At 40.0% G+C, this 23092-nt stretch overlaps 1 protein-coding gene across 1 annotated transcript in view; it reads right to left on the bottom strand.

Moving 5' to 3' along the window:
* The window catches only part of LOC115166340 (transmembrane and coiled-coil domains protein 1), an 89076-nt gene that overhangs the window by 55794 nt on the left and 10190 nt on the right, over positions 1-23092 (bottom strand). The window lies entirely within an intron of this gene.

Here is a 23092-nt window from a genome sequence, read left to right as displayed (position 1 = left end):
ACAATGTGGTTGAAAGAACATAGAGTTACAAAGCAGACAGGAATTAGAAATACTGACACTCACTAAAACTCTCTTTCTGCAGACACAGGGTCTGACGCACAAACACACACACAAACACACACTCTCTGTCTTCAGCTCCGTCACATTTACTGTAGGAAAAAGCAAGGTTGTGTCATGCTTCCTGTCAGTCAGTGGAGGGGGCAGAAAAAGGGGAGGGTGAGGGGCTGTCTGTACAACGCCTCTCCTAGGACTATGACAGTGGGAGGGGGAGAGAGAGAAAAAGGGTGGGAAAGGGAGGAAGGATAAGAGAGAGAGCACACACACATTCCTTTCCAAAGGGCCGTGGGGTGAGACAGAGATGCAGCTTGAGCCCCACCCTCTTTAACATATATATCAACGAATTGGCGAGGGCATTAGAACAGTCTGCAGCACTCGGCCGCACCCTACTAGAATCTGAAGTAAAATGGCTACTGTTTTCTGATGATCTGGTGCTTCTGTATCCAACCAAGGAGGACCTACAGCAGCACCTAGATCTTCTGCACAGATTCTGTCAGAACTGGGCTCTGACAGTAAATCTCAGTAAGACTGAAATAATGGTGTTAAAAAAAAGGTTCAGTTGTCATGACCACAAATACAAATTCCAAATTGAGACTCGGCACGCAGAATTCTGCAAAAACATCCTCCATGGACAACTTAAAACACCAAATAATGCATGCAGAGCAGAATTAGGCCGATACCCATTAATTATCAAAATCCAGAAAAGAGACGTGAAATTCTACAACCACCTAAAAGGAAGCGATACCCAAACCTTCCATAACAAAGCTATCACCTACAGAGAAATGAACCTGGAGAGGAGCCCGTTAAGCAAGCTGGTCCTGGGGCTCTGTTCCCAAACACAAACAGAGCCCCAGGACAGCCACACAATTAGACCCAACCAAATCATGAGAAAACAAAAAGATAATTACTTGACCCATTGGATAGAATTTACAAAAAAACAGACCAAACTAGAATACTATTTGGCCCTAAACAGAGAGTACACAGTGGCCGAATACCTGACCACCGTGATTGACCCAAAATTAAGAAAATCTTTGACTATGTACAGACTCAGTGAGCATAGCCTTGCTATTGAGAATGGCCGCCAAAGGCAGACCTGGCTCTCAAGAGAAGACAGGCTATAGTATGTGCACACTGCTCACAAAATGAGGTGGAAACTGAGCTGCACTTCCTAACCTCCTGCCAAATGTATGACCGTATTAGAGACACATATTTCCTTCAGATTACACAGACCCACAAAGAATTCGAAAACAAATCCAATTTGGATAAATTCCCATATCTATTGGCTGAAATACCACCGTGTTCCATCACAGCAGCAAGATTTGTGACCTGTTGCCACAAGAAAAGGGCCACCAGTGAAGAACAAACACCACTGTAAATAAAACCTATATTTATGTTTATTTATTTTCCCTTTTGTACTTTAACCATTTGCACATCATTACAAAACTGTATATGGACATAACATGACATTTAAAATGCATTTATGATTTTGGAACTTTTGTGAGTGTAATGTTTACTGTTAATTTTTTATTGTTTATTTCACTTTTGTTTATTATCTATTGCACTTGCTTTGGCAATGTAAACATATGTTTGCCATGCCAATAAAGCCCCTTAAATTTACATCTACATTTAAATTGAGTGAGTGGTGGGGACAGGAAGGGCCGGAGGGGGGTGGGTGTGTGTGTGTGTGTGTGTGTGTGTGTGTGTGTGTGTGTGTGTGTGTGTGTGTGTGTGTGTGAATGAGTGACAGAGTGTATTACTAAGCATTATTCACCATGTTCACCTTCTGAGTCACATGAGTGAGAGGACACAGAGCACGTGCGCACATCGTGACAATTGTTTTACCAGTTGTAGGTAGGCTATTTAGATTGTCATTACTGCCACACCTATTTCCAACCCATTTCCATTTAAGTGATAATGTCCGAGAAGCCGGGGTTTTGAGGACATATTGGCAGAGGTGTTGTTAGGTCCGTGATGAAGTCGAAGTCGGCTGGAATGCGGTTTTAATCAATCAGCATTCAGGATTAGACCCACCCGGTGTATAATAAACATATTATCGCACTAGAACTAGAACGTTTGATACGGTTCTGACTTAGAATATGTGGACAACTACAAATACCTAGGTGTCTGGTTAGACTGTAAACTCTCCTTCCAGACTCACATTAAGCATCTCCAATCCAAAATTAAATCTAGAATCAGCTTCCTACATACCCTCGTAAAACTGACTATCCTACTGATCCTTGACTTCGGCGATGTCATTTACAAAATAGCCTCAAACACTCTACTCAGCAAATTGGATGCAGTCTATCGCAGTGCCATCCATTTTGTTAATAACCTGTTGAGGCCAGGGGGCAGTATTGAGAATTTTTGAAAAAAATATGTGCGCATTTTTAACTGCCTCCTACACCAACTCAGAAGCTAGAATATGCATATTATTGTTTAGGTTTGGATAGAAAACACTCTGAATTTTCTAAAACAGTTTGAATGGTGTCTGTAAGTATAACAAAACTCATATTGCAGGCAAAAACCTGTGAAAAATAGATTTAAAAAAATGAGAATTTTGTGACTGTACTATTTAGTGTCATTGTTTTAAAGATACCACAGTGAGAAAGGATTCAGTTCGCAACTCCTACTGCTTCCACTAGATGTCAACGATCTTTAGAAAGTTGTTGGAAGCATCTGTCATGAATACAGACCGAATTAGAAAGCTTACAAGTTGACACGTCATCACTTCATTTTTTGCGCCTGCGCATGAATCTGAGAAGAGTGCCTTTGTCATTATCGTTTATTCTAGACACTTGATAGGTTGTGTGAAAATATTACTGATGTTTACTGATGTTTCACGTTAAAAATGGACCAAAAGATTAATGCTGAACAACGTTTGACATGTTTAAACAAACGTAAATAGATTATTTACTAGGTTTTCTTTAGCTTTTCGACGTGACTTTACACTGCCCACCTCATTTTGTGGGAGCCTACTGAACGCTAACTATTTGGACATAAATTATGAACTTTGTCAAAAGAAACCACATTTGTTCTGGACCTGGGATCTCTGGCAGCGCCTTCTGATGGAGATAATCAAAGGTAAGGGGATATTTAGAATGTTATTATCGATATTAGATGATGCTAATGCTAACGGTATAGCTTAGCTTAGCTTAGCATATAGCTTATTGTTGTTAGCATAGTACCCAGTTTATGCAAAATGTGATTTCCCAGTAAAGTTATTTTGAGATCTGGCCATTCGGTAGCAATTACGAGATGATAATATATTATTCTTTGAATGACAATATTATAATTTACCAATGTTTTCGAATAGTAATTCCGTGATTTGTAATGCTGGATTCACTGGGTGCATTCGAGCCGAAAAAAATTCTGAATTTCACCGCGACTGTAAATGCTATTTTTGGATATAAATATGAACTTGATGGAACTAAAAATGCATGTATTGTATAACATAATGTCCTATGAGTGTCATCTGATGCAGATTGTCAAAGGTAAGTGCATAATTCTAGCTAGTTTTCTGTCTGTTGATGCCCTTCTTTGAATTGGCTAAACATTACACGCAGCTATTGTCAATGTACTCTCCTCACATAATCTAACTTTATGCATTCTCCGTAATGCCTCTGAAAATCGGACAGCGTGGTTAGATTTAGGAGATATATCTTTCAAATGGAGGAAAATAGTTGATTATTTGATTTTTTGAAATGATTACTCTTGCAGTTTTGAATTCCCCGCCATGGTCACATGACAATGAATCCCAATACCGGGATAAGATCGGGATAAGATCCTCAACAGGTTTTAACAAAGCCCCATATACTACCCACCAATGCGACCTGTATGCTCTCGTTGGCTGGCCCACGCTTCATATTTGTCGCCAAACCCACTGGCTCCAGGTCATCTATAAATCTTTGCTAGGTAAAACCCTGCCTTATCTCAGCTCACTGGTCACCATAGCAGCACCCACCTGTAGCGCATGCTCCAGCAGGTATATTTCACTGGGTCACCCCAAAAGCCAACTCCTCTGGCCGCCTTTCCTTCCAGTTCTCTGCTGCCAATGACTGGAATGAATTGCAAAAATCACTGAACTGGAGACTCATATCTCCCTCACTAACTTTAAGCATCAGCTGTCAGAGCAGCTTACCAATCATTGCACCTGTACACAGCCCATCTGTAAATAGCCCACCCAACTACCTCATTCCCATATTGTTATTTATTTTGCTCCTTTGCACCCCAGTATCTCTACTTGCACATTCATCTTCTGCTCATCTATCACTCCAGTGTTAAATTGCTAAATTGTAATTATTTCGCCACTATGGCTTATTTATTGCCTTACCTCCCTAATCTTTCTTCATTTGCACACACTGTATATATACTTTTCTATTGTGGTATTGACTGTACGTTTGTTTATTCCATGTATAACTCTGTTTTTTGTGTCGCACTGCTTTGCTTTATCTTGGCCAGGTCGCAGTTGTAAATGAGAACTTGTTCTCAACTGGCCTATCTGGTTAAATAAAATTACAAATTATTTCAACTGAACATGTAGGTGACTCCTTTTAGAAGTTATTTTGTACCTCCAGCCAATCACACTCACTATATTGAGTCATATTGCATACTCATTGAAAAATATGTTGAGTAATCTCCTTAAGAACAAACATGAGTACATATCTTTGCATAATTTACCTAAGGAAGAAAAACAAGCTTTGCTTGATTTACAATCCTATACTTCAGTACTGACCCGCCCTGCTGATAAGGGTGGGTCGGTTGTACTCATGGATAGGACAGTGACCACACTTCCCAATTTCAGATCTTTACTGTCCTAGATGGGTACTTGTTCTGGTCAAATCACCAAATAAATAACACGACTTTTTTGATATTTTTGTAACATTAAACAATAATGTTACAAAAACCTCTACTGTAGTGGGCATTGCGGCCCCTTTATCAACTTTTGTTGAATTTTTTATTATTCTATTAGATCGCAGTACAGCTCCCTCCTTTGTAAAGGACAGCAGCAATATGATCTCAATCATTGAATCTCTTGATCCTCTCCCTGAGAATACTTTGTTAGTTATTTTTTATGTTGAGTCGTTATACAGAAATATTCCACACGAGGGCGCTGTTGAAGCCATGTAACATTTTCTTCTGCAACGTAACCCTACTGAACTACCTTCATGCATTATAACATTGGCTGAAATGGTACTCAAGCATAACTAATTCATAGCTCCTAACCTCTACGGGCTAGGGGGCAGTATTGAGAATTTTGAAAAAAATATGTGCCCATTTTAACTGCCTACTACACCAACTCAGAAGCTAGGATATGCATATTATTAAAAGATTTGAAAACACTCAGAATTTTCTAAAACTGTTTGAATGGTGTCTGTAAGTATAACAGAACTCATATGGCAGGCAAAAACCTGAGAAAAATACAACCAGGAAATGAGAATTTTGTGGCTGTACTATTTTCGAGTCATTGCTAATAGATCACACAGTGACAAAGGATTCATTTTGCACTTCCTACGGCTTCCACTAGATGTCAACAATCTTTATAAAGTTGTTTGAAGCGTCTATGATGAACAGAGACCGAATTAGAATGCAGGGAAGTTGACGTCCCTGGGAGGCGCACCTGCGCGTGCATGTGAGGCGAGACATTTTTCAAAAACATTTTTCAAGACACAGGAGAGGTCGGGTTGAAATTCCCAAATTCCCAAATCATCCATAACAAAATCATCACCTACAGAGAGATTAACCTACAGAAGAGTCTAAGTAAGATGGTCCTGGGGCTCTGTTCGGAAACACAAACAGACCCCTCAGAGCCCCAGGACAGCAACACAATTAGACCCAACCAAATCATGAGAGAACAAAAAGATAATTACTTGACACATTGGAAAGAATTCACCCCCCCAAAAATGGAGAAAACCTGAATGCTATTTGGCACTAAACAGAGAGTACACAGAGGCAGACTACTTGACCACTGTGACTGACCCCAAATTAAGGAAAGCTTTGACTATGTACAGACTCAGTGAGCATAGCCTTGCTATTGAGAGGCCGCCGTAGGCAGACCTGCCTCTCAAGAAAAGACAGGCTATGTGCACACTGCCCACAAAATTAGGTGGAAACTGACCTGAACTTCCTAACCTCCTGCCAAATGTATGATCATATCAGAGACACATATTTCCCACAGATTACACAGACCCACAAATCATTTTTAAAAATGAATCCAATTTTGATAAACTCCCATATCTGTTGTGTGAAATACCACAGTGTCCCAGCAGCAATGTGTGTGACCTGTTGCCACAAGAAAAGGTCAACCAGTGAAGAACAAACACCATTGTAAATACAACCCATATTTATGTTTATTTATTTTCCCTTTCGTACTTTAACTATTTGTACTTAGCCATAATATGACATTTGAAATGTCTCTATTCCTCTGAAACTTTTCTTAGTGCAATGTTTACTTTGTTTAGAATGAGATAGAAAATGAGAGAGGAGGGGAGGAAGGCAAAAGAAAGACAGTGGGTCATAGACAGAATGAGACAGGTAGTTTTTGGGTAGGGTGTGGCTCTATCAGATCCATTGTGTGCAATGTGAAATCTCAAGCACACACTAGAGGTCGACCGATTATGATTTTTCAACGCCGATACCGGTTATAGGAGGACCAAAAAAAAGCCGATACCGATTAATCGGCCGATTTTTTAAAAATGTATTTGTAATAATGACAATTAGAACAATACTGAATGAACACTTATTTTAACTTAATATAATACATAAATAAAATCAATTTAGCCTCAAGTAAATAATGAAACATGTTCAATTTGGTTTAAATAATGCAAAAACAAAGTGTTGGAGAAGAAAGTAAAAGTGCAATATGTGCCATGTAAGAAAGCTAACGTTTAAGTGCCTTGCTCAGAACATGAGAACAAATGAAAGCTGGTGGTCCCTTTTAACATGAGTCTTCAATAATCCCAGGAAAGAAGTTTTAGGTTGTAGTGATTATAGGAATTATAGGACTATTTCTCTCTATACGATTTGTATTTCATATACCTTTGACTATTGGATGTTCTTATAGGCACTTTAGTATTGCCAGTGTAACAGTATAGCTTCCGTCCCTCTCCTCGCTCCTACCTGGGCTCGAACCAGGAACACATAAACAACAGCCACCCTCGATGCAGCGTTACCCATGTAGAGCAAGGGGAACAACTACTCCAAGTCTCAGAGCGAGTGACGTTTGAAACGCTATTAGCGCGCACCCCGCTAACTAGCTAGCCATTTCACATCGGTTACACCAGCCTAATCTTGGGAGTTGATAGGCTTGAAGTCATAAACTACGCAATGCTTGAAGCACAGCGAAGAGCTGTTGGAAAAATACACGAAAGTGCTGTTTGAATGAATGCTTACAAGCCTGCTGCTGCCTACCACCGCTCAGTCAGACTGCTCTATCAAATCATAGACTTAATTTTAATATAATAAACACACAGAAATACGAGCCTTAGGTCATTAATATGGTCGAATCCGGAAACTATCATCTCGAAAACAAAACGTTTTTCATTTCAGTGAAATACGGAACCGTTCCGTATTTTATCTAACGGTTGGCATCCCTAAGTCTAAATTTTCCTGTTACATTGCACAACCTTCAATGTTATGTCATAATTACATAGAATTTTGGCAAATTAGTACGCAACGAGCCAGGCGGCCCAAACTGTTGCATAAACCCTGACTCTGCGTGCAATGAACGCAAGAGAAGTGACACAATTTCACCTGGTTAACCTGTTGGGGCTAGGGGGCAGTATTTACACGGCCGGATAAAAAACGTACCCGATTTAATCTGGTTACTAATCCTACCCAGTAACTAGAATATGCATATACGTATTATATATGGATAGAAAACACCCTAAAGTTTCTAAAACTGTTTGAATGGTGTCTGTGAGTATAACAGAACTCATTTGGCAGGGAAAAACCTGAGAGATTCCTTTACAGGAAGTGGCCTGTCTGACCATTTATTTGCTTTCTTTGACATCTCTTCCAAAAACTAAGGATCTCTGCTGTTACGTGACACTTCCCACGTCTCCAATGGGCTCTCAGAGCCCGGGAAAAACCTGAATGACGTAATTCAAAGCCCTGGCTGAAACACACGAGCGCTTTTGCTAAGTGGTCTATCAGCAGACAAAAGGCTTAGGCGCGTGCACTGCCCGCCCCCGCCTTTCTGTTTTTCCCTCTATTTACAGACAGGCAGATTCCCGGTCGGAATATTATCGCTTTTCTACGAGATAAATTGCATAAAAATTGATTTTAAACAGCGGTTGACATGCTTCGAAGTACGGTAATGGAATATTTCGAATTTTTTTGTCACGTTCTACGCCATGCGACGACCGTGATTTACCATTCTGATAGTGTCTAGAACTCACGAACAAAACGTCGCTGATGGAACATAACGATGGATTATTTGGGACCAAACCTACATTTGTTATTGAAGTAGAAGTCCTGGGAGTGCATTCTGACGAAGAACAGGAAAGGTAAGACCATTTTTCTTATAGTAAATATGATTTTGGTGAAGGCTAAACTTGCCGGGTGTCTAAATAGCTAGCCCGTGATGGCTGGGCTATGTACTTAGAATATTGCAAAATGTGCTTCATCCGAAAAGCTATTTTAAAATCGGACATATCGAGTGCATAGAGGAGTTCTGTATCTATAATTCTTAAAATAATTGTTATGCTTTTTGTGAACGTTTATCGTGAGTAATTTAGTAAATTGTTAGTAAATTACCCGGAAGTTTGCGGGGGGTATGCTTTTTCTGAAAGTCACATGCTAATGTAAAAAACTGTTTTTTGATATAAATATGAACTTGATTGAACAGACATGCATGTATTGTATAACATAATGTCCTAGGTGTGTCATCTGATGAAGATCATCAAAGGTTAGTGCTGCATTTAGCTACTAGATATTCCATTAAAAATCAGCCATTTCCAGCAACAATAGTCATTTACAACATTAACAATGTCTACACTGTATTTCTGATCAATTTTACGTTATTTTAATGGACAAAAAAAAATTGCTTTTCTTTAAAAAACAAGGACATTTCTAAGTGACCCCAAACTTTTGAAGGGTAGTGTATAAGAATTTATCAACTCTACAAGCAACACAAGATGTTAATACGGTTTTAAATACCTCTATGGACCATAAAGGAAATGACACTACAAACTATCACCGTCAGGCACTTAAGGAAATCATGAATGTTATGTATATATTGGAATTAGTGGATATATGGAGGCTTAAATACCCTGACCTAGTGAGTTATACATGGCGGAGGCTTAATCAAGCTAGTATGTATTGCTCTTACAGAATTTCCACGTGGGTGAGGATATTGGAAATGTAATCAAAGCCTACTGGATGATAACTTGTTTTTAACTAGGACAGAAGAATTTATAAATGACTTTTTCCGACATAAGATAGGTACAGCAGATCCCCCTTACTATATAGGACACTTTTAAATGTGCCTTTAGAGGACATGCAATTCAGTACTCATCTATAAAACAAAAGCAATTTAGGTCAAACGAGACCATATTAACAAAGGAAATTGAAGGACTAACAGTACATTTAGATAGAAATAAAAACTGTACCATTGAGGCACAGAATATGTTAGAGGATAAACAAAAAGAAATGGTGGAATTTATTCAAGAAAGATCCAGTGTAATATATACTGCTCAAAAAAATAAAGGGAACACTTAAACAACACAATTTAACTCCAAGTCAATCACACTTCTGTGAAATCAAACTGTCCACTTAGGAAGCAACACTGATTGACAATAAATTTCACATGCTGTTGTGCAAATGGAATAGACAACATGTGGAAATTATAGGCAATTAGCAAGACAACCCCAATAAAGGAGTGGTTCTGCAGGTGGGGACCACAGACCACTTCTCAGTTCCTATGCTTCCTGGCTGATGTTTTGGTCACTTTTGAATGCTGGCGGTGCTTTCACTCTAGTGGTAGCATGAGACGGAGTCTACAACCCACACAAGTGTCTCAGGTAGTGCAGCTCATCCAGGATGGCACATCAATGCGAGCTGTGGCAAGAAGGTTTGCTGTGTCTGTCAGCGTAGTGTCCAGAGCATAGAGGCGCTACCAGGAGACAGGCCAGTACATCAGGAGACATGGAGGAGGCCGTAGGAGGGCAACAACCCAGCAGCAGGACCGCTACCTCCACCTTTGTGCAAGGAGGAGCAGGAGAAGCACTGCCAGAGCCCTGCAAAATGACCTACAGCAGGCCACAAATGTGCATGTGTCTGCTCAAACGGTCAGAAACAGACTCCATGAGGGTGGTATGAGGGCCCGACGTCCACAGGTGGGGGTTGTGCTTACAGCCCAACACCGTGCAGGACGTTTGGCATTTGCCAGAGAACACCAAGATTGGCGAATTTGCCACTGGCGCCCTGTGCTCTTCACAGATGAAAGCAGGTTCACACTGAGCACGTGACAGAGTCTGGAGATGCCGTGGAGAACGTTCTGCTGCCTGCAACATCCTCCAGCATGACCGGTTTGGCGGTGGGTCAGTCATGGTGTGGGGTGGCATTTCTTTGGGGGGGCCGCACAGCCTTCCATGTGCTCGCCAGAGGTAGCCTGACTGCCATTAGATACCAAGTTGAGATCCTCAGACCCCTTGTGAGACCATATGCTGGTGCGGTTGGCCCTGGGTTCCTCCTAATGCAAGACAATGCTAGACCTCATGTGGCTGGAGTGTGTCAGCAGTTCCTGCAAGAGGAAGGCATTGATGCTATGGACTGCCCGCCCGTTCCCCAGACCTGAATCCAATTGAGCACATCTGGGACATCATGTCTCGCTCCATCCACCAACGCCACGTTGCACCACAGGCTGTCCAGGAGTTGGCGGATTCTTTAGTCCAGGTCTGGGAGGATATCCCTCAGACCATCCGCCACCTCATCAGGATCATGCCCAGGTGTTGCAGGGAGGTCATACAGGCATGTGGAGGCCACACACACTACTGAGCCTCATTTGGACTTGTTTTAAGGACATTACATCAAAGTTGGATCAGCCTGTAGTGTGGTTTTCCACTTTAATTTTGAGTGTGACTCCAAATCCAGACCTCCATGGGTTGATAAATTGGATTTCCATTGATTATTTTTGTGTGATTTTGTTGTCAGCACATTCAACTATGTAAAGAAAAAAGTATTTAATAAGATTATTTCTTTCATTAAGATCTAGGATGTGTTGTTTAAGTGTTCCCTTTATTTTTTTGAGCAGTGTATTATAAAAATAAAGCGAACTGGATGGAATATGGGGGAAAATGTAGCAAATAATTTTTCAAACATCAACATAGAAATGCCTTAAAAAAATGTATTGAAACTTGTTACAAATGATGGAGTCATGCATGATTCACTGAACAATATTTTGAAAAAGGAATAAAGAATATGTTTTCAATTCAGTCTCCTCCATCTCCACTAACAGAAGCCAATTGTATGGATTTTTTTCCTACAGTGGGGGAAAAAAGTATTTGATCCCCTGCTGATTTTGTACGTTCGCCCACTGACAAAGAAAGGATCAGTCTATAATTTTAATGGTAGGTTTATTTGAACAGTGAGAGACAGAATAACAATAAAAATATCCAGAAAAACGCATGTCAAAAATGTTATAAATTGATTTGCATTTTAATGAGGGAAATAAGTATTTGACTCCCTCTCAATCAGAAAGAGACACTCCCAGGTGTCTTTTATACAGGTAACGAGCTGAGATTAGGAGCACACTCTTGAAGGGAGTGCTCCTAATCTCAGCTTGTTACCTGTATAAAAGACACCTGTCCACAGAAGCAATCAATCAGATTACAAACTCTCCACCATGGCCAAGACCAAAGAGCTCTCCAAGGATGTCAGGGACAAGATTGTAGACCTACACAAGGCTGGAATGGGCTACAAGACCATCGCCAAGCAGCTTGGTGAGAAGGTCACAACAGTTGGTGCGATTATTCGCAAATGGAAGAAACACAAAAGAACTGTCAATATCCCTCGGCCTGGGGCTCAATGCAAGATCTCACCTCGTGGAGTTGCAATGATCATGAGAACGGTGAGGAATCAGCCCAGAACTACATGGGAGGATCTTGTCAATGATCTCAAGGCAGCCGGGACCATAGTCACCAAGAAAACAATTGGTAACACACTACGCCGCGAAGGACTGAAAGGACTGAAATCCTGCAGCGCCCGCAAGGTCCCCCTGCTCAAGAATACATATACATGCCCGTCTGAAGTTTGCCAATAAACATCTGAATGACTCAGAGGACAACTGGTGAAAGTGTTGTGGTCAGATGAGACCAAAATGGAGCTATTTGACATCAACTCAACTCGCCGTGTTTGGAGAAGGAGGAATGCTGCTTATGACCCCAAGAACACCATCTCCACCGTCAAACATGGAGGTGGAAACATTGTGCTTTGGGGGTGTTTTTCTGCTAAGGGGACAGGACAACTTCACCGCATCAAAGGGACGATGGACGGGGCCATGTACCGTCAAATCTTGGGTGAGAACCTCCTTCCCTCATCCAGGGCATTGAAAATCGGTCGTGGATGGGTATTCCAGCATGACAATGATCCAAAGCATACGGCCAAGCCAACAAAGGAGTGGCTCAAGAAAAAGCACATTAAGGTGGAGTGGCCTAGCCAGTCTCCAGACCTTAATCCCATAGAAAATCTGTGGAGGGAGCAGAAGGTTTCGAGTTGCCAAAAATCAGCCTCGAAACCTTAATGACTTGGAGAAGATCTGCAAAGAGGAGTGCGACAAAATCCCTCCTGAGATGTGTGCAAACCTGGTCGCCAACTACAAGAAACGTCTGACCTCTGTGATTGCCAACAGGGGTTTTGCCACCAAGTACTAAGTCATGTTTTGCAGAGGGGTCAAATAGTTATTTCCCTCATTAAAATGCAAATAATTTTATAACATTTTTCACATTCGTTTTTCTGGATTTTTTTGTTGTTATCCTGTCTCTCACTGTTCAAATAAACCTACTATTACAATTATAGACTGATAATTTCTTTGTAAGTGGGCAAACGTACAAAATCAGCAGAGGATCAAATACTTTCCCCCCCCACTGTATTAATAATGTAAAATTAACAGCTGTACAGAAAGACTCATGTGAAGGTGTAACGATCGTCTGGAAGAGGGGACCAAGATGCAGCGTGGTAAGTGGTCATAATGATTTTTAATGATACACTTCAAAAAACAAACAGGGAAAACGAATGCCAACAGTTCTGTCGGTGCAAACCACACAACAGAAACAACTACCCACAAAACCCCAAAGGAAAACAGGCTGCCTAAGTATGATTCCTAATCAGAGACAATGATAGACAGCTGCCTCTGATTAGGAACCCTACTCGGCCCAAAACAAAGAAATACAAAAACATAGAAAAAGGAACATAGAACGCCCACCCAATGTAACACCCTGGCCTAACCAAAATAAACAAAAAAACCCTCTCTATGGCCAGGGCGTTACAGAAGGCCAAATTACAGAGGAGGAACTTCTTGATGCAATTAAAGCCATTAAATCCGGGAAAACTCTAGGGCTGGATGGCATACCAGTGGAAGTATACCAAACTTTTGATATACTCAGAGGACCATTATTAGCATGTTTTAACCACTCCTATATAAACGGTATATTAACAGACACGCAACAAGAAGGTCTGATTTCAATAGTACTAAAACAGGATCCAAGTGGTATATACAGTTGAAGTTGGAAGTTTACATACACCTTAGCCAACTACATTTAAGCTCAGTTTTTCACAATTCCTGACATTTAATTCTAGTAAAAATGCCATGTCTTAGGTCAGTTAGGATCACCGCTTCATTTTAAAAATGTGAAATGTCAGAATAATAAAAAAAGAGTGATTTATTTCAGTTTTAATTTCTTTCATCACATTCCCAGTGGGTCAGAAGTTTACATACACTCAATTGGTATTTGGTAGCATTGCCTTTAAACTGTTTAACCTGGGTCAAACATTTCAGGAAGCCTTCCACAAGCTTCCCACAATAAGTTTGGTGAATTTTAGCCCATTCCTCCTGACAGAGCTGGTGTAACTGTGTCAGGTTTGTAGGCCTCCTTGCCAGCACACGGTTTTTCAGTTCTGCCCACACATTTTCTATGGGATTGAGGTCAGGGCTTTGTGATGGCCACTCCAATACCTTGACTTTGTTGTCCTTAAGCCATTTTGCCACAACTTTGGAAGTATGCTTGGGGTCATTGTCCATTTCGAAAGCTTTAACTTCCTGACTGATGTCTTGAGATGCCGGTTCAATATATCCACATAATTGTACTGCCTCATGATGCCATCTATTTTGTGAATTGCACCAGTCCCTCCTGCAGCAAAGCACCCTCACAACATGATGCTGCCACCCCCGTGCTTCATGGCTGGGATGGTTCTTCGGCTTGCAAGCCTCCCCCTTTTTCCTCTAAACATAACGATGGTCATTAAATGTAAATGTCATTATTGCCAAACAGTTCTACTTTTGTTTCATCAGACCAGAGGTCATTTCTCCAAAAAGTACGATCTTTGTCCCCATGTGCAGTTTCAAACCGTAGTCTGGCTTTTTATGGCGGTTTTGGAGCAGTGGCTTCTTCCTTGCTGAGTGGCCTTTCAGGTTATGTCGACATAGGACTCGTTTTACTGTGGATATAGATACTTTTGTACCTGTTTCCTCCAGCATCTTTACAAGGTCCTTTGCTGTTGTTCTGGGATCGATTTGCACTTTTCGCACCAAAGTACGTTCATCTCTAGGAGACAGAACGCATCTCCTTCCTGAGCGGTATGACGGCTCCATGGTCCCATGGTGTTTATACTTGCATACTATCGTTTATACAGATGAATGTGGTACCTTCAGGCATTTGGAAATTGCTCCCAAGGATGAAGCAGACTTGTAAAGGTCTACAATTTGTTTTCTGAGGTCTTGGCTGATTTCTTTTGATTTTCCCATGATATCAAGCAAAGAGGAACGGAGTTTGAAGGTAGGCCTTGAAATACATCCACAGGTACACCTCCAAATGACTTAAATGATGTCAGTTAGCCTATCCGAAGCTTCTAACGCCATGACATCATTTTCTGGAATTTTCCAAGCTTTAAAGGAGCAGTCAACTTAGTGTATATAAACTTCTGACCCACTGGAATTGTGATACAGTGAATTATAAGTGAAATAATCTGGCTGTAAACAATTGTTGAAAAAATTACTTGTGTCATGCACAAAGTAGATGTCCTAACCGACTTGCCAAAACTATAGTTTGTCAACTTCTCTAGGGTAGGGGGCAGTATTTTGACATCCCGATGAGAAGCGTGCCCAAAGTAAACTGCCTGTTACTCAGGCCCAGAAGCTAGGATATCCATATAATAGATTTGGATAGAAAACATTCTAAAGTTTCCAAAACGGTTAAAATAATGTCTGTGAGTATAACAGAACTGATATGGCAGGCAAAAACCTGATAAAAATCTATCCAGGAAGTGGGATTTTTTTATGTTTGTAGTTTCCATAGATTGCCTATACAGATTCCAATGACTTAGGACTCAAATTGCACTTCCTATGGCTTACACTAGATGTTAACAGTCTTTAGAAATTGTTTCAGGCTTGTATTCTGAAAAATGAGGGAGTAAGACGAGTCTGAATGAGTGGACACTGCAGTGTCCCAGAGGTTTTTCATGTGCGCGACCGAGAGCACGCCTTTCTTGTTTTCCTTTTATATTGACAAAGCTTTTGTCCGGTTGAAATGTTATTGATTATTATGACTAAAAACAACCTGAGGATTGATTATAAACATCGTTTGACATGTTTCTATGAATTTTACTGATACTTTTCAGATTTTTCATCTGCCTGTTGTGACTGCCTGTGGATTACTGAACAAAACTGAGGTTTTTGGATATAAAGAGGGACTTTATCGAACAAAACAAACATTTATTGAGTAAATGGGAGTCTTGTGAGTGCAACCATATGAAGATCATCAAAGGTAAGTGATTAACTCTATCGCTATTTCTGACTTTTGTGACTACTACTACTTGGCTGGTAACTGTTTGTAATGATTTGTCTGCTGGGCGCTGTCCTCAACAATTCGCATGGTTTGCTTTCGCCACAAAGCCTTTTTGAAATCTGACACAGCGCCTGGATTAACAAAAAGTTAATCTTTAAACAGATGTATAACACTTGTATGTTTATGAATTTGTAATATGAGTATATCTGTTTTTGAATTTGGCGCTCTGCAATTTAACTGGATGTTGGTCAGGTGGGACGCTACTGTCCCACGTACCCTAGAGAAGTTAACAAAAAACTTGCTGGGTGGTTGCAAAAACAGTTTTAATGACTCCAACCTAAGTGTATGCAAACTTCTGATTTCAACTGTATAAAGCTCCAGTCCATTAAAGAAATTGGAGGCCTCTTACACTTCAGTGTTGTGATGCAAAAATTCTAGCTAAATGCTTGGAGCATAGAATTAAAAAGGTATTGTCAGATATTATTTGTCGTAATCAGACAGGTTTTTTACACGGACAATACATTGGAGATATATATATATATGACATGATATATATATATGACATATAATATATGACAAGTACTGGAAACAATAGAATACTATGAAATATCAGCAAAACTAGGCCTGGTTTTCATAGCTGATTTTGAAAAGGCTTTTGATAAAGTACGACTGGAGTTTATATATAAATGCCTGGAATATTTAAATTTTGAAGAATCTCTTATAAAATGGGTTAAAGTTATGTACAGTAACCCTAGGTGTAAAATAGTAAATAATGGCTACTTCTCAAAGTTTTAAACTGTCAAGAGGAGTAAAACAAGGTTGTCCACTATCGGCATATATATTTATTATTGCAATTGAAATGTTAAAATTAGATCCAACAATAATATTAAGGGATTAGAAATCTGTGGCTTAAAAACAAAGGTGTCATTATACACTGATGATTCATGTTTTCTATTAAATCCATAATTATAATCCTTCCACGGCCTCATAGAGGATATAGATACTTTGTCTATCCTCTCTGGATTAAAACCAAATTATGATAACTGTACTATATTTTGTATTGGGTCACAAAAAAATTCAACTTTTACATTACCGTGTAGTTTACCAATAATATAGTCTGACAGGGATGTGGACATACTTGGTATTCATATCCCAAAATAAATAAATGATCTCACTCCAATAAATTATTTTTGAAAGTTAGGAAAAAGAGATAAGATCTTGCTACCATGGAAAGGAAAATGCCTTTCTATTTGTGGAAAAATCACCCTGATTAACTCTTTAGTCATATCACAGTTTACCTATTTGCTTATGGCTTTGCCTACACCTAGTGACTTGCTTTTTAAATTATATGAACAACAAATTTTCCATTTTATTTGGAATGGCAAGCCAGACAAAATTAAAAGGGCCTATTTATATAATGAATATGAATTACTGGAGGGGGGGGGGGGGAATTATTCAATATTAAAGCATTTAAACTCTCACTAAAAACATCAGGCAAACAAAAAATAACACTTAAATAATAAATGGTTCTCTAGTAAATTAGTAAACATTTCTCACCCCATGTTCAAGAATGGCCTTTTTCCCTTTATTCAGATTACAACTGCTCACTTTCGGTTATTTGAAGATGAAATAATCTCCAAAATATCGGTAGTTTTTAAATAAGCCTTAGAGAGTTGGTTGCAATTTCAGTTTAATCCATCTGCAAAGACAGAACAAATAATATAACAAATATTGTGGTTAAACTCAAATGTACTAATTGATAAAAAATACATATTTTTTAATCAAATTTTTAAAAAAAAGTATAATCTTTGTAAATGATATCATAAATCGGACTGGTGGAGTTGTCACACATGCGGCTAACACAGACATATGTAAATGTCTGCTCTACCCAAAATTACAACCAACTAATTGCAGCATTACCACAGAAATGGAAGAGGCAAGCGGAAGGGGGAAAAAGTAAGGAACTTGTCTGTCTGCCCTGTATTAAAGACCAAAAATGGTTAAAGAAAATTGTGATAAATAAAAATATATACCAATTTCATTTAAGGACCAAAAATTGACAGCTGTGCCATATAAGTTGCAACATTTTTGGGGAAGAGATGTTCAATGTACCGATTCCATGGCATATGGTTTATATATATGGGGGATACAATCTTCCCAGCTCTGCAGATTTTGCAGGCACACAGACACTGGAACTCTGCCTAGAAGGCCAGCATCACCTCTTCACTGTTGACTTTGAGACTGGTGTTTTGCGGGTACTATTTGATGAACCTGCCAGTTGAGAACTTGTGAGGCGACTGTTTTCAACTTACATATTTGTCATACGTTTACATTGTGCATGTTTATTTATACAGTAATTATTATTCAACATGTCCTCATCTGGGATTTGAACTCACAACCTTTGGGTCATGGCATTCTGATCTTTCTGCTATGCCACCATGTCTGTGTCAATTGGGGAGTAGTGAACTACATGTAATTCAACAAGTAATCTAATTACATTTTGCAGTAGCTTAGTGGTAGTTTAACTACATTCAAATCTTGGTAGTGTTTTCAGTAGTTAACTTTTTACCATGTAACTACTGGAACTACACTCAATTTATTTTGCAAAAAAATTATATGGGTGAAGTAGACAATCATTTCCTTTCATTTTCAGCAATGGACCTGCCTCATTCTCACTTAAAACACTTTTTTTGGGGCATCCCGAGTGGTGCAGTGGTATAAGGCACTGCATTGCAGTGGGTTCAATCCCAGGCTGTGTCACAGCTGGCCATGACTAGGAGACCATTGAGGCGGCGCACAATTGGCTCAGTGGGTTTGGCCAGACGGGATTTCCTTGTCCATTCATGCTCTAGTGACTCCTTGTGGCGGGCTGGTTGCCAGTTGTATGATGTTTCCTCTGACACATTGGTGCTTCCGGGTTAAGCGAGCAGTGTGGCTTGTCAGGGTTGTGTTTTGAAGGACGCATGGCTCTCAACCTTTGCCTCTCTCGAGTCTGTATGGGAGTTGTAGTGATGGGACAAGACTGTAACTAACAATTGGGGAGAAAAAGGGCTACAAAAAATAATAGCAACTAAACTAGTCTATGACATTTTAGATATGATAATTTTCAAAGTAACTTTAGTTAAGTAAACTATATGTTTCTTAAGGGGGTAGTTTTCGTGTAGCTTACCGACTTCCAGTGTGAAGTAATTGGTAGCTTGGTAAACTATTTTCAGAGTAGCTTCTCCAACACTGGTCAATTATCAGTTAATCTGACTATTCTTTCATCATTGATCTGATTTACTTATTTGAGGGTTTTCTGTATAGTTGTCTAATGTTTGTGGGGCATATTACTCAGTTTTAATGTTACTCCTTAATTACTATGATAAATAATAATTTCTATTTGAATGAACATATGAGAAGTTGAGCAAACAAATCATTTTAAGTTGACTGAATTCTTGCCTAAGTTTTCTCAAGTTGGAGCAAAGTTTTAATTCAGGTAACACTTTGTTCGAAAGGTTGAGTAAACTAAAAAAGTATGTGGAACCGGTTAATAATAATTAGTTGAAACAACTATCTTTTTACAGTGCAAGAATTTGCAGGGAAGGTCGAAACGTTATTCTCTCTCTATTACAGTTTTTTACAATCGCTAGGACCCATTTCTCAATACTTAGGTCACTTTTTCAAAACACTTCACACAGTGAGTACAACAGCAGTCTATGTGGGCTAAACTGTGGATCATTTTTCATTGCTTTGGCACAAAATGCATTCAATGACCACATCTTTCAATTTTCATAAACTCTTTTCTCACTCAGACACAACCACCACCAAAACTCTATGTACCTACAGGCCAATTTGCATATGTTTATATACTCTTTTCAAAACTGTTAAACTTAAAGTTCAAAACCTAAAATAACAGAAAATTGAATAAGACATACATTTGCTACATTTCTACAGTAATACCGTATTGAAATATATTCCAAATCTAAAAGATTAAATGCTATCAAAACAATTAGACCAACCACAGCTGATTCCCATTGTAGCTGAACACCTACACAGGTGTTAGTCTTTACATTTCATTACCATCTATACAAAAGGGGACATCTTAGGAATAATGCTGTACTGTATTGTCAACATGGACCCAGCCAGATATAGAGAAGTGGCTGATAGAGAAAGAAGAGTGGCTGGGAGAGGGAGAGGAGTACGTACGCGTGGTGGAAGAAGACTGAGAGGGAGATCAAGAGCTGTAGTCTCAGATGAGATTAGGGCTACTATAATTGATCATGTAATAAATCATGGTCTATCAATGAAAAGGTCTGGTCTGAGAGTGCAGCCAAATCTGCAACGCTCAACAGTGGCATCTATTCTGAGAAATTTCCAGCAAAACAACATTTAAGATGTGCATTCTGCAAGGGCATCTGACTGAACGCCACATTACAGAAGTTATTACACATTACAAAATCCTACTTGTGTGTAATTGTTTTTGTATTTCTGCTTAGGACCCAACGGTTACCTCCTACAGGCGGGAGAGGTAGGATTTTCACTGCTGTGCAGGAAACTGCAATCGTTAATATGGTCATCAGAAACAATGGCATAAAACTCACAGAGATTCGGGATGAATGATGGCAGACAATGTAAGCATAACAAATATTTCTAGAGTCCTGAAACAACATCAAGTCAAGATGAAGCAGTTGTACACTGTCCCCTTTGAGAGGAACTCTGAACGAGTCAAGCAACTCAGGAACCAATAAGTCCAGGTAAGATGACTATAAAATACAGAACTGGTTTTGAACAAAACCAAACAGGGCAGAGGCACACAATGGCATTTAAGATATAATGTAAACTACCGTAATAGCCTAACTCTTATGTTGCCTTGTGGATTTATTTTAGACAGTCATGGAGATTGAAGCCAGGCAAACACCCCACATATTCATCTTTGTGGATGAGGCTGGTTTCAATTTGGCCAAAACACGGCGGTGAGGAAGGAATGTGATTGGGAAAAGAGCCACGGTGGATGTCCCGGGCCAGAGGGGTGCCAACATCACACTGTGTGCAGCAATATCCTCTGATGGATTGCTGTTACATAAACTGCTAATTGGGCCTCATTTCATTCCTGGGTGACCACTATGGAAGGGTTGTGCCAGGTGAGGAAAGGGTTGCAGTGAGGCGAAATCGGCCAACGTTTGTAATTGCATGGGACAATGTGGCATTTCACCACTTCCGTGCAGTCACAGAAGGGTTTGCAGCCCATCCCAGGATGATGTCACTTTTCCTCCTTCCTTACTCTCTATTCCTCAACCCCATAGAGGAATTATTTTCCTCATGGAGGTGGAAGGTTTATGACCACCATCCACATGATCAAATGTCCCTCCTGGACGCAATGAATGCTGGATGCCTGGACATATCTGCAGAAGATTGCCATTGTCATTGTTTTATGAGTGACAAAGTGTGCTTGTTGGGTGACAACCTTTGCTAGTTTTATGGAAGAATGAGTTGATTTGAGACATGTATGAAGTGTTTTTGTCATTTTAGTGCATTTTGGATGTGAAATTAACTGCTGTGCCAAGCTGAAAGTTAGTTAGGAGAACTGTGTGAAGAGTTTTGAAAAAGTGACCTAAGTATTGAGAAATAGGTCCAAGCGATTGTAAAAAAAAACTGTAAAATGGCTATATACACACACACACAGATCAGACTACAGCCATTATCTGTATGACACCGCCATCTGGTGGCAGTCAGGACAAACATCAAGCATTTACATACCGGTATGGCTGTAGCTATACATTCAGAGAGGAGAGCAAGGCACAAAATCTATATTCTCTCACTGGGGCCAGTCTGTTTCTCTTTCAGCCAATGTGTCTATCTTGGCAACAAGAGGTAGTAATGTTGTTGAATGACAAAATAGTCTGGCACCCAAACTAAATACAGACGTTAGATAAAGTCAAGTGAACACAAATTAACACAGTTCACACCTACTGTAGTGAGAGGCTACTTCACCAGAGGGTATAAAAAGAACATAGCACGCTAGATGAGCAGGAAAATACTGCATGTACTTCCCTTTGTCAGCTTTCCTTTGTTATAGAGCTCCGTCCTTTCAGACACAAGTGGTCTATTCTTACACGCTGTACACCAGGCTGTCTTTGGGTGTGTGTGTGTATGCGTGTGAATGTGTTGTTTGTTTGTTTGTTTGTGTGTGTGTGTGTGTGTGCGGTTATAGCAGTGTCTGGTACAGACCTCTCAATGCAAAACCTGAGAGGTCCTCTGACCCATCTTATCACAGATGGACAAGCATCAACTCTCTGAGAGGTCATACACATACTGTACATTCTGAACACAGAACAACACACATACACATGGATGCAGAACAATAACCTCCATATCTTGCGTGATGTAGCATGTCAAGCATTTCCAATTTCCAAAAAATGATAAGAATTCTCATAAAAGCTGAGTGCTCCTACAACATAAGGAGCTCTTCTTAATATATTATGTTGATAGACAGCATATCTACTTTACTGTTAAACTCAAATGTATCTTCTTGATATGACAGAAATACATTTAGAACATTCAGCATTAGTTCTTCCTCTAGTTGTCACCAAAGCCCCATACATTACCCACCATTGCGACCTGTACGCTCTCGTTGGTTGGCCCTCGCTTCATACTCGTCGCCAAACCCACTGGCAACAGGTTATCTACAAGTCTCTGCTAGGTAAAGCCCCGCCTTATCTCAGCTCACTGGTCACCATAGCAGCACCCACTCGTAGCACGCACTCCAGCAGGTATATCTCTCTGGTCACCCCCAAAGCCAATTCCTCCTTTGGTCATCTTTCCTTCCAGTTCTCTGCTGCCAATGACTGGAACGAACTGCAAAAATCTCTGAAGCTGGAGACTCATATCTCCCTCACTAGCTTTAAGTACCAGCTGTCAGAGCAGCTCACAGATCACTGCACCTGTACATAGCCCATCTGTAAACAGCCCATCTATCTACCTACCTCATCCCCATACTGTATTTATTTATTTATCTTGCTCCTTTGCACCCCAGTATCTCTACTTGCACATTCATC

This window comes from Salmo trutta, chromosome 28 (genome assembly GCF_901001165.1).
Source record: "Salmo trutta chromosome 28, fSalTru1.1, whole genome shotgun sequence".
Taxonomy (NCBI): Eukaryota; Metazoa; Chordata; class Actinopteri; order Salmoniformes; family Salmonidae; genus Salmo; species Salmo trutta.
The sequence above is the reverse complement of the archived record's forward strand: the minus strand, read 5'-3'. Positions and strand labels throughout refer to the sequence as shown.